This window comes from Mesoplodon mirus (genome assembly GCF_964341445.2).
Source record: "Mesoplodon mirus genome assembly, chromosome: 2".
Taxonomy (NCBI): Eukaryota; Metazoa; Chordata; class Mammalia; order Artiodactyla; family Ziphiidae; genus Mesoplodon; species Mesoplodon mirus.
The window spans coordinates 219,217,124-219,230,656 of record NC_138977.1 but is presented as its reverse complement, the minus strand read 5'-3'; positions in this window follow the sequence as shown (position 1 = coordinate 219,230,656).

Below are 13,533 nucleotides of genomic sequence, written 5' to 3'. Positions count from 1 at the left end.
TAATGGGATGTACTGAGGACACAGCATCACCTATAAGGTGTTCCTACCAAAAATATTTAGCCTGAATATAATTATGAGAAAACAATGAGACAAATCCAAATCGAGGGCCTGAACCTTTAAAAAGTGTCAGTGTAATTAAAGAAGAAATACAACTGTGATATATTAGTATTTGAAAGAAGAAGGGAATGGAAAAAGATTCAGTCTAGTTTAAGTTAACCCTTAACTTAAAGGAGTAGAGATTAGATGAGAGCCTCGAGGGGGAGCATATAGATAGAAACCTGGGGGTGGGTTATGTACTAATTCTTAGGTTGGGTGGTGGGTTCCTAAGAATTCACTTTATTATCCTTGACACTGTCATATGTTACATATATTCTTTAGTATGTGTTACATATTACATCATGTTTTAAAATGGCATTTAGCTAGGGGAAGTCCGGAATGCCCAAATTCTACCTTTGGCCTATCAGCTCTATCTAGACCTAGTTCCAAAACAGGAGGGAATGGCAGGCAACTGGGAGGCCAAGGGGTCATTGATTGTTTGCTCTAAACCCCAATGCAGGGAGAGGAGGTAAGCTGGGCTGGGCCGGTATTCCCCCTCTTGCCCGGGTGGGTGGGGCTGTGAGGCCTGCTTACAGGTTCTGAGGTCTAGTATTTCCTACCCCAGAACTCAGACTTGAGTCTCAGATTTTGCCACTGTGATGAGAGGAAAAGTTGGCTTCACACAGACCCTTCATCATCAGGGAGAAATGTAGCCAGAGGGCAAGAGCGAAGGAGCCAAGTGCAGAGCTGGTGCAGGTCGGGAAAAGAAGGGGGGAGGGATGAGAGGCAGTTTGGTCACATGTCCTTGGGGAGGGAGCAGGCCTGCCCTTTCCTACTCCTGCTATCATTTTACCGGAAGAGACTGAGGAAAGAGCCACACTGTACCCGAGGTCCCTTTAATTCAGTAAATCTGTCCACTGGCAAGTGTGGCCCATATTGAGTTCCAGAGAAACTCCTCTTGACCTCAGGGTGGAATCAGGCGTAGGCCGGGAGGAGGAGAGGAAGGGACCCTGGATTCCTTCTCCTGGAGGACAATCCACTCCAAACAAGTGGCTCTGGTTTAATATTTTAAAATTTAAATTGGCACAGTTCTTGAGGCTTAATAAATGTTACATTGCTTCCTTTCCCTTCTCCTCAAGGAGCCCACAGTTTCCTCTGCCCAAACTTTTGATGGTGAGAGGTATGTTACCCTTACTCCCCATTGGGTCAGCCAGTGGCTGGCTGGGTCCTTGGGGACAGAGCTCCCTCTGCTGGCTCACAAGCTGGAGACTTCTGGATGTTGAACAAAACCCTTCTTATGTGACATCAACTTCAAATAATTGTCATCATAACAATCTATAACAATTTGCTTACTATCTAGTACAATTATCTATTGCTATAGATTAATAATGTTACTATGAAGTATAGCAAGGGCTCTGGAGTCAGCCTGGGACCCTTATTAGCAGTGACCTTTGGCATATTTCTTAATTTCTGAGCCTCAGTTTTCTCATCTGTACAATGGGTATAATAATACTGTATCAGTCAGCAAAAGAAATTACACTAGTTGATTTAACAGAGAGAACATGGGGAAGTTGTTAAACATGTGTTGGAAGACTGAAAAAATAAAACAGGTATTTTGAAGCTACAGACAGTAACCACAAGAGGCAGCTACCATTCCTTTGGTGGAGAGGAGAGGTCGGGGTTATTAGAACTGCTTCAGCCACCTATTGCTGCTCAACAAATTACCCCAAAGCTTAGAGGCTTCACATTATCTGGGTTGGCTGGACAGTTCTTCTGCAGGTCTCACCTGGGCTCATTCATGCTGCAGTCTTCTGCTGGAAAGTAGGTTGGGACATCCTGGTGGTTGGCCTCTCTCTCTGTCTCTGTCTTTCATCCTCAAGGAAACTAAACGGGGCTCCCTCATGTGATGGTGGCAGCAACAGTCCAAGAAAATGAGTCCCAAAGCATAAGTTCTGATCCAGGCTCTGCTTCGTGTTAGCTGATATCCCACTGGCCACAGCAGATCACCTGGCCGAGCCCAAGTTACGTTGGCGGGGACTCCATGAGGGCATTGAGTTCAAGAGGCAGCAACCGTCAAGGGTCATTGATGTAACACTTGATCACAGGAACCTACAAATTTAGAGGAGGGGGTTCCAGCTACTGCTGCTACCTCAGGACCTTGGAGGAGGGGTCTCACGGAGCTGGGGCACAGACAGCTGAAAAGTGGGCGCCACCCAGCAATGCCGGGAATGTGCAAAGAAGTTGGAAATTGGAACCATCTGCTGTTCCTGGCAAGCAAATAAGAAGGAACAAGTCCCTTCTGCCTTCCAAACTCCCCCTAGTGGCCCTTTTTTGGCCAGTTGACAAAGTAGAAATGTACCTTGCAGACTCCCAGCCCTGGCATGAATCACAGAGCACAGGGTAGACGGGTGAGAGCTGAAACGAAATCTCCCTTGCCTTGCAGGCGTGGTGAAGACTGGTATTGTTTGCACAGCCCAGGTGAAATGTTCAATGAGGGATAACTATTTTTATGTTATTAACTCTTTTTTCATCTTTCTTAAGCACAATTGCACGGAACTCTCACTATACTAGGTACCATGCAATGAGATAAAATTTGGAGATAACTGAGGCTTTATTCTATCCCAATATCTTCTTACTGCTCTCTGGCCCTCATCCATAAAGGCAGTGACATTTATCATCTCAGGGGGGAGTGTGTCAGGGCTAGGCCTGTCACAGAAGTTCACAGAGCTTCTGAGTGGATTTTCAAACATTTAACCAAGACAGTGGTCTTGAAAGCTATACTTTTCAATTGCAAGAGCTAGGCTTATTGAGAGAGAAAAGGTTTCCTGAGGTTTCAGAAACCAAAAGCATAGAGAGGAAAGGAAGCCGTGAGGTCCCTGGAACAGTTTTTTGCTTTTTTTCCTGCCCTAAAGGAGATGATAGTGACAAACCAGCAGGACAGAAAGAATCAAAGGGGCTTAGCTGGATCTGTTACCTTGGGCCTGCAGGAGGGGCCCTATACTCTGGCCTCTCCAGGAGTTAGAAGGGTACACACAAATTGCTGTGGGAGTGCCAAGAAAGGAAAGATTTACGTATTCTGTCTCAAAAAGCTGGGAACAGCTTCATCTCTGCAGGACACAGACAACACACTCAAACTGGGAAACTGAAAGGAAATGAATCAAGGATCTATTTTCAAAAGTGTGGGCAGGGTTTAGTAACAGCAACAAGGGGGCATTGGTACAGCACCCTGGTACTAATAACAGCTGGGAGCTGTCAACTACCACTTGAGGCTTTGACAGAGCAAGAAGGACCGGTTACTAGAACCTGGTGAGCTGTATGTTGAGGGCCCATGGCCGAGGCGGGGGCGTGTCACAGCCAGCCCATTGTAGCGCAGCGACCCAGCGGGCAGGAAGTTGAGGGAGTAAATACTGTCTTCTCTTTCCTCCTACGTGCTAATATGAGGGTTGCCAGATTACATGGGAAATACCTATGCTAAAGTATTGTTGTTTAACTGAAATTCAAATTTAACTATTTTATCTGGCAAACCTAGCCAGCACTCCCCATTGGCTGAACCCAGGCAGAAGCCAGAGCCCAGGACAAGCTACTGATGCAGCCATAAGAGTCCCTTTGGGTTTTATTTGTGGGCGATAGGGATAATGGTAAATTTTCAGGAAAAGGTAATTATTATTACTAAATAATACTTTATTTAATATTCATAGCAACACTACTCATGTTAGCATAAAGTGCACATTAATGAAAGAATGAATCCACTGCAATGGTCACACAATGGAATGTAACACAGCAGAGAAAATAAACTAAGACCACATGCAACAACATGGATTTTTTGTTAACAGTCTCGATTTATTGGTGTTTGGGTTTTTTAATATAAATTTCTTAAATAACACTACTTCAATAAAAAAAGTATAATTTATGTAGGGTACGTATCTCAATTAAATTTAATGTACATGACATATTATTTTTAAAAATATTTTTATTAACTGCCTTGTGTGCCTCTTTAGTTTTTGTTTGTTTGTCTGGCTACACCGCATGCAGGATCTTAGTTCCCTGACCAAGGATTGAACCTGTGCCTCCCTGCAGTGGAAGCACAGAATCTTAACCTGTGGATCGCCAGGGAAGTCCCGACGTTATTTTCAAGATAATTACTATATTGCAGATTTAGTCTCAATTTCTATGTATCATTAATATATTTAAGTAGGCAGTTTTGTGTTACCATACAGTTTCTTCTCAGTAGAATAATTTTCTTTACATGATTGCCTCCTATTCATTTCTTAGAATATTTTTATGAAGGTATAATTTATATGCAGTCAAGTAACTATCATAAAATCAAGCTATAAAACAGTTCCATCACACCCCAAAATCTCCCCAAACCCTTCTGCAGTCAACTCCTCTTCCAGCCCTCGACCTCTGGCAACCACTGATCTGTTTTCCGTCCCTACAGTTTTGCCTTTTTCAGAATTTCATATAAATGGAGTCACACAGTACGTAAACTTTGGAACCTGACTTCTTTCATTTAGCATTATGCATTTGAGGTTCATTGCTGTTGTTGCATGCTTGCTGTTTCATTCCTTTTCACTGTTAAGTGTGATTCCATTGTATGAATGTTGTACCAGTTTATCTATTCAGAAGTTTAAGGATATGTAGGATATGTACCAGTCAGGGTTCTCCAGAGAAACAGATCCAGTAGGATATACATATATGTATATATGTACATATATGTATACATATACCTATACATATATACACATGCATATATACCTCTATACCTATCTACATCATCCGTATCAATATCTGTATCTATGTCTATCTATCTACTGAGACAAAAAATGTATTTTGAGTCCCATGTGATTGTAAGGCTAGTAAGTCCAAAATCTGAAGGGTAGGCCAGCAGGCTGCACACTCAGGCAGGACTTCCATGTTACATTTTCAAGGCAGAATTTCTTCTTCTCCAGGAAACCTCAGTGATTGCTCTTAAGACCTTCAACTGATTTGACAAGGCCCACCCACATTAATGAAGGTAATCTCCAGCACTTAAAGTCAACTGATTGTAAATGTTACTCACATCTACAAAACACCCCCACAGCAACATCTGGACTAATGTCTGGCCAAACAACTGGGCACTACAGTCTAGCCAAGTTGGCATGTAAAATTAATTGTCACAAGATACTTCCAGTTTTTGGTGAACATGAATAAAGCTGCTATAAACATTCCTGGTGTGGGTTTTGTATGAGTATAAGTTTTCATTTCACTCGAGTAAATAACTTAGAGTGGGGCAGCTGGATCATATAGTAATTTTTATCTTTAATTTTATAGATAACTGCCCAACTGTTTTTCAAAGTGGTTAAGGGGGTGAGAACTTAAGGTAGAGTCTCTTAACTGATGACTGTGTCCATGTTAGGGTCCTGATCAAACAAACTTGAGATCAGGGAGTTAAAGCACTACAGGAAGGAGCATGTTAAGGCCTCTGGAGGACGTAATGGATCCCAGCCCCCAACTGTAACCGACCACAGATTTGAGAACCCTTTACCTTTCATCAGATCAGAGGTTTGTGATTTTTTTTTTTTTTTTTGTGCGGTACGCGGGCCTCTCACTGTTGTGGCCTCTCCCGTTGCGGAGCACAGGCTCCGGACGCACAGGCTCAGCGGCCATGGCTCACGGGCCCAGCCGCTCCGTGGCATGTGGGATCTTCCAGGGCCAGGGCACGAACCCGTGTCCTCTGCATCGGCAGGCGGACTCTGAACCACTGCACCACCAGGGAAGCCCGAGGTTTGTGATTTTTTGAAATTGTTTCTAAATGACTTTACATGCAGTAGAGGATGAGATTGCTACGGGCTAGGTTTTTCAGTGTGTCTGCGCTCCTCATTTATCTGATTTCAAATTTAGATCAGCCTTTCACTATATATGTTTTAGTTGCTTGATTTTACCAAAAGTAGGGCCTTTCATCATCTACAGGGCACTCTCAGGTCTGAAGCTTAGTATTGGGGAGGGGAGGGTTAGTTTTTCCACTGGTGCAACCATATTGATACTTTCTTTCCTTTTTAGATTAATTCTAATTTTTGTCAGATCTATATACATCGTTTAAAGGATCAGAATGTCTAAGGCTTGTTAGGAAAACCAGAAATTCTCTCCTGGAACCTCTCTCATTTCCTATTCCCAGAATCATCCATTTTCAACTCAACTGCATTTTTTTTTTTTTTTTTTTTTTTCTTTTGCGGTACGCGGGCCTCTCACTGTTGTGGCCTCTCCCGTTGCGGAGCATAGGCTCCGGACGCGCAGGCTCAGCGGCCATGGCTCACGGGCCCAGCCGCTCTGCGGCATGTGGGATCCTCCCGGACCGGGGCACGAACCCGTGTCCCCTGCATCGGCAGGCGGACTCTCAACGACTGTGCCACCAGGGAAGCCCTCAACTGCATTTTTAGTATTTACGTCCCTATCTTTCAATAGCTTGACTATATTGCCATTTCCCGGTTCCTCAATTTTAGGCATTATCTATTGACTTGCCCCTATAAAAGATATGAATTTATCTCTCTTTCACCCCTCATCTACCACACAAATGCGTATTTTCTGTCCTTTCATCCTCCAATATGTACCATAATTTTGGTTAAATCAATATTCACTGTCTTTATTATCATGACCATGTAAATGCTATGCACAGCTGAGCCAAATAATACAATATAATTATCAATACTTCTCCTTTCCTATATAATTTTCTTTTTAAGGAGTTGGTAAATGTCTTATTTCCTGTTCACTCGGTTTTCCACGTACTTATTAACTTATCCTCCAATTTTCCCCCAGTTGTTTGCTCTCCTTTCAATAAGATCAAGCAAATTAGGTATTCATTACATTTCATCTTCTTGAAGAAATCTCTCTCAGTCTCTTTTTAAAAGATTGTGGTAAAATATACATGACAAAACTTACCATCTTGGGCTTCCCTGGTGGCGCAGTGGTTGAGAGTCCGCCTGCCGATGCAGGGGACACGGGTTCGTGCCCCGGTCCGGGAGGATCCCACATGCCGCAGAGCGGCTGGGCCCGTGAGCTATGGCCGCTGAGCCTGCGCGTCCGGAACCTGTGCTCTGCAACGGGAGAGGCCACAACAGTGAGAGGCCCACGTACCGCAAAGAAAAAAACAACAAAAACTTACCATCTTAACCATTTTTGAGTGTACTGTTCAGTGGCATTAAGTGCATTCATATTGTGCGACCGTCAGCACCATCTATCACCAGAGCTTTTTCATCATCCCAAACGGAAACTCTGCCCATCAAATACTAGCTCCCCATCCCTCCCTCCCCCAGCCCCCAGCTACCACCCTTCTACTTCCTTTCTCTCTGAATTTGACTATGCTAGGTACCTCATATAAGTGGAACCATACAATATTTGTCCTTTGTGACTGGCTTATTCCACTTAGCAGAATGTCTTCAAGGTTCATCCATGTTGTAGCATGTGTCAGAATTTCCTTCCTTTTTAAAGCTGAATAATATTCCATTGCATGTATATACCACATTTTGTTTATCCATCCATCAATGGACACTTGGGTTGCCTCCACCTTTTGCTATTGTGAATAATGCTGCTATCCACATAGGTGTATTGTTTCTCTTTGAGATCCTGCTTTCAATTCCTTGTGGTATACATTCAAAAGTGGAATTGCTGGATCATATGGCTATTTCTATTTTTAATTTTGAGGAACTGCCATACTGTTTTCCACAGTGGCTGCACCATTTTACATTCCCATCGACAGTGCTCAAGGGTTCCAATTTCTCCACATCCTCACCAACACTTGTTATTTTTTGTTTTTGTTTTTTGGCGTTTTCGATAGTAGCCATCCTAATGGGTTTTGGGTAGTAGCCTTTCCTTTTGATTGTTCCTTATCAATTTTTAAGGTATAGTTCCTCTTCCTCTGATTTCTCCTTATGTGTTAGTGTCCTCTCCTATTCTCAGCCCTCCTACCTTCCATACCCTCCCCAGGTGACACTTTCTCTCACCTAAGACTTCAATTATACCTACAGATTAATTACTCCCATAGCCAGTCTTGGTCCCTACATGAGCTCTAGACTACCATATCCATTTGAATGTTGGGCAGCTTTAAGAACACGCGCAATCAGCAAGTGCAAAACCAAACTAACTTTCCCTAAAACCTGTTCTTCTTCCTGTATTTCCTGACTCAGCGAAAGACCCCACAACCTGGGCAGATGGCCAAGCCATTAACAAGGGACTTAACTTGGTTCTTCCTTTCTCCCACCTTACTGCCTCCCTGTTATCTTGTATCCATAACTTTGTCTTCTTCATTGCTACTGCCTACATCCACTCAATTTATAACTCCTGTTCTCTTATCTGGACTATTGAAATTATGCCCCAGAAGCTCTCTCAACCTGAAACCTTTCATCTGTATGATAATCTACACAACTGCTTGAGTTATCCTGCTATAGTACAGGTCTGATATTACTCCTCTGTTAAAACCTCCGAATATACATGGAAGGGTAAAGGACCAAGAGTAGCCAGGACACTTCTAGAGAAAAGCAGGAAGGAGGAGACTAAGCCTACCATGATTTGAGCTTATTATGAAGATAATAGTTTTGTATTGGCACAGGCATAGAATAGAGACCCCAGAAAAAGCCTGTGCATATCTGAAACTCTGGCATAGGACTCTGGTGACCGTGAAGGTACCCTACTAAGACCTCCCTCCAAGAGAACCTGGGGCAAGGAGCATAGTTAGTGGACAGCCTCCAGGGCTTGCCCAGGTTAGAAGACAGCAACTTTAGATCCACTGTAGCATTCATGTAGACACCATGCTCTCTCCCAAGGCTGATTTCAGCCAGGGACTGAGACAGCGGGGGTATAGGAGATGGGCCATTTCTGTCTGACATGGGTCTCCTCTAAGAGGCAAACTTTTCTCTCAGGGTCCCCAATGGCCTAGCCAAGCCTTTCTTACAGCTGCAACAAGTTGAAGGCAATTCCTAGGCAACCCTCCTTCCTCCCTTCTCTCTTCATAAGTGTGCAACCTGTATTGTGGGACTCTTGCCTATTCCCATTCTCTCCTTTCATCCGTCACAAGAGTTTCCCCTCAATGCATCTCTTGCACATCTAATTCCACCTTGTTACCTTCTTAGAGGACCCAAATTACACGATGACATAAGGAGCATGTCAGATCCATTGGGAAAGGTTGCGTGGAGCTGTTCAATGAATGGAATTTTAAAATAATGATTATCCACATGGAAAAACATGAAATTGGATCCCTACCCTACATTTGTATAAAATTTAACTCCAGGTAGCTTAATGACTTAAATTTCAAATACTAAGTTTAAAAACTTTTAGTAGACTCTATGGATGAGTATCTTTCGGAGTCTATAATTTAGACCTCGAGGTAGGGAAATATTTCTTAAACAAGACACACACATACACATACACACACACACACACACACACACACACATACCCCAAATAAATTTGACCACTTTAAAATTAAGCACCTTTGGGAATTCCCTGATGGTCTGGTGGTTAGGACTCTGCACTTTCACTGCCAAGGGTGCGGGTTCTCCCCTGGTTGGGGAACTAAGATCCTGCAAGCCGCACGGTGCGGCCAAAAAATTAATTAATTAATTAATTAATTAAGCACTTTTGTTCATTAAAGACATTTAAAGAGAGAGAGAGGTTGTAAACTGGGAGAAGATATTTGCAATATACATAACTGCGAAAGGATTAGCATCAAGAATCCCTTAAGGGACTTCCCTTGTGGCTCAGTGGTTAAGAATCCACCTGCCAATGCAGGGGACACGGGTTCGAGCCCTGGTCTGGGAAGATCCCACATGCCGCGGAGCAACTAAGCCCGTGCACCACAACTACTGGGCCTGCGCTCTAGAGGCCGCGAGCCACAACTACTGAGCCCACGTGCTGCAACTACTGAAGCCCACGCACCTAGAGCCGGTGCTCCACAACAAGAGAAGCCACCGCAGTGAGAAGTCTGCGCACCGCAACGAAGAGTAGCACCCGCTCACCGCAACCAGAGAAAGCCCGCGCGCAGCAACGAAGACCCAACACAGCCAAAAATAAATAAATAAATAAATAAATAAATAAATAAATAAAATTATATTTAAAAAAAGAATTCCTTAAAATCAATGAAAAAAAAAGCACATTTCAACCCAATAGAAAAATAGGCAAAATATATCAATAGGCATTTTTCAGAAAAGGAAACACATATGGCTATTAAATATGAAGAGACGCTCGACCTTATTGATTAGGTAAATGCAAATTGAGACCACACTGAGCTACCACTTCGACAGATAAAAATGTAAAACGTCTGACAAACACAAGTGTTGAAGAGGTTGTGGACCCACTCGTAAGCCCTCCTACATAACGCTAATGGGAGTACAAATCCATGTATCCACTTTGGAAAAAATGTTTGACATTTTTGACATTATCTTCTAAAATTGAATACTCACATACCCCGTGACTCAACAATTCTACTTTTAGGTATAGACTCGAATAAACAAAAGAAAGCTCTTGTACATCTATAACAGGAGAGGACAGGAATAGTCATAGTAGCATTGCTCACAACAGTAAAGTAAAGTAAAACACCTGGAAGCAATCCAGACGTCCATGAACGAGCAATCAGACAAAATGTGCTACATTCACACACTGGAGTACCATACAATAGTGAAAATGAATGGACTAAATACACAAAACATGCTGACTCTTCCCACGTTACAGTGGGTGAAAAAAGTCCAAAAGGATACAAAGGCATTGTTTTTTCCCTTTGTAATGGACTTTATGTTTAGAACAGTTTTAAGTTTACAGAAGAATTGTGAAGAAAGTACAAAGTTCCAATACATCCTCTCTCTACCAGCATACAGTTCCCCCTATGATTACTATGTTGCATTTATGGGTACGTTTGTTGCAAATGATGGACCAATGTTGACAGATTATTATTAACCAAAGTCCACAGTTTACATTAGGATTCACTCTTTGTGCTGTACATTCTATGGGATCCATCATTACAGTACCACACAGAATAGTTTCACCACTGTAAAAACGCCCTGTGTTCCACCTATCATCCCCATCTCCCACAACCATTCATCTTTTTACCATCTCCATATTTTTTGCCTTTCCCAGCATGTCACACAGTTGGAATCATACAGTACGTAGCCTTTTCTGACTGGCTTTTCCTCCATGTCTTTCTGTGGCTTGATAGCTCATTTCTTTCTGTCACCGAATAACACTCCATTGTCTGGATGTACTACAGTTGTCCCATTCACTTATTGAAAGACCTCTTGGTTGCTTCCAAGTTTTGACAATTACAAATAAACCTGCTGTAAACATTCACGTGCAGGTTTTTGTGTGGACATAAGGTTTCAACTCATTGAGATACCTAGGAGCTATGTTTAGCTTTGTAAGAAATTGCCAAAATGTCTTCCAAAGTGGTTGTATCACTTTGCACACCCACCGGCATTGAATGAGAGTACCTGTTGCTCTACATCCTCACCAGCATTTGGTGGTGTCAGTGTTTGGCATTCTAGCCATTCTAACAGGCATATTCTTTTTTACAACATCTTTAAAAACAATTCAAAAATACATGTGTATACACACACACTTTTTTGAAATACATATATGTATATATATAATAAAATTTTGTAAAAAGGAAAACAAGAAATGGTAAATTCAGGATTTAGGATGATGGTTAACCCAGGTGAGGGGAGGCAGGAGGATGAGTTAGTGTGTGTGTGAGGCAAACCGAAGAGTTAGATGCAAATTGATGCCCTAATAACTTTTTTTTAGGGTGGAGGGCTCACAGTTACTATTACATTTTTAAAAGTAGGCTGAATAATGACCCACCACAGATGTCTATGTCCTAATCCTCAGAACCAGTGAATTTATTATGTTATGGTAAAAGGGATTTTGCTAATGTGTTTAAGGGTCTTAAAGTGGGGAGATTATCCTGGCCCAATGAAATCACAATGGGTCCTTATAAGTCAAAGAGGGAGGAAGGATGATCAGTCAGAAAGAGAGGTAAGGAGAGAGGCAGTCAGAGGTCAGAGGGAAGAGGACGCTATGCTGCTGTTTTTGAAGATAAAGGTTCCAAAAGCAAAGGAATGCAGGCAGCTTCTAGAAGCTGGAAAAGGCAAGAAAACCATTCCCCCCTAGACTTCAGAAGAAACCAGCCCGGCCAACACCTTGGTTTTAGTCCAGTGAAACTGATTTCGGACTTCTGACCTCCAGAACACTAAGATAATGCATTCCTGTTGTTTTAAGCCACTAAGTTTTTTACAGCAACAATAGGAAATTAATACAGTGGGCCAGGCATGGATCAATGATGAACTGGATTATGATAAATACAGTTCTATACCCAGGTCCGGTTAAAAAAATAAAACCCTTGAATAGCTCCTCACTGACTGGAAGACAAAGCCCAAACTCCTCAGCCTGGTATCAATCCTTAACAACACGGTTCTATAAAGCCCCTGCCCACTTCTCTAACTTAGCTCTCAATATCCCTACTCCATGTCTTCCCCCACACCTCCCTCCCTCAAACCCATACATTTTAGCCATGGGTCCTGGCCTCTGTGCCCTTTTGCTGTTCCTATTGATTCACGGGGCTCAATTCTCTCCTCACGGTCCCTATGAAGCCTCCCAGAGCGAAATCCCCCCTCCTCCCCATATTGACTTTACAACGCTTTTCTTGCACGGTTCGCTCCCCTTACAGGATTAGGATTCACTGGTAGTGTTTGTAAAACCAACTCTCAAGGCACTGTTTAACTGGGACTCTCAAGCTCCGGCAACAGGCTGAAAAATCTTTCTTCACCATTATCCTTCACTAGGCTACAAGAGCGGGTACGAACTCAATCACGGTCTCCTAAAGATGCTTAGAGAGGGAGGTGGGGTGCGGATGGACGCATACCGTGAAATGCTGCGGGCGACAAAGCAAATTCTACAGTGTTATGTAGCCAGTTTGAACATGGTTTCCCACATGTTCGAACAAGACTTCGTTCCCCGTCCATATGATGGATGTCTGTAAACATAACCTTAAGTCTGTGCACGTCTCTGTCCAAAGACTTCCTCTCTAAGAACTAAATAAGGGGGTAGGAAGGCATTATCACCCCCTGTACACTGACTCGAAGAGTCATTTGAATTGAGGGCTGCCTTTCTTACCCCCTTATCCTATGAGTTAACGGATGGGGAAACCTTTGAAACTTGTAAAGCAATCTACAAGCCGCCTACCCAGCCTAGAATACCTATTTGCGGGAAAACGCGCCCACAGGACGCTGCCGGCCGTTGGGAAAGCGGGAGGAGCCCCGGCGAGTGCAGCCTGCAGCTCAGCGCGGGCCTGAGATCCACCTCAGCCCCTCCGCCCTCGGCGCGGGGCGGCGGTTGATGACCGCGGGCCGGCCGTTTTGATTGATACAGGAGGGCCGCAAGGGCCTGAGGGCTCAGACACCACGCGGAGCCAAAGCACTGCCTCAGCCGCAGTTGAAGAAACCGCTCTCGGGCTGGACGGAGGCGGAGCAGCAGCTCGGG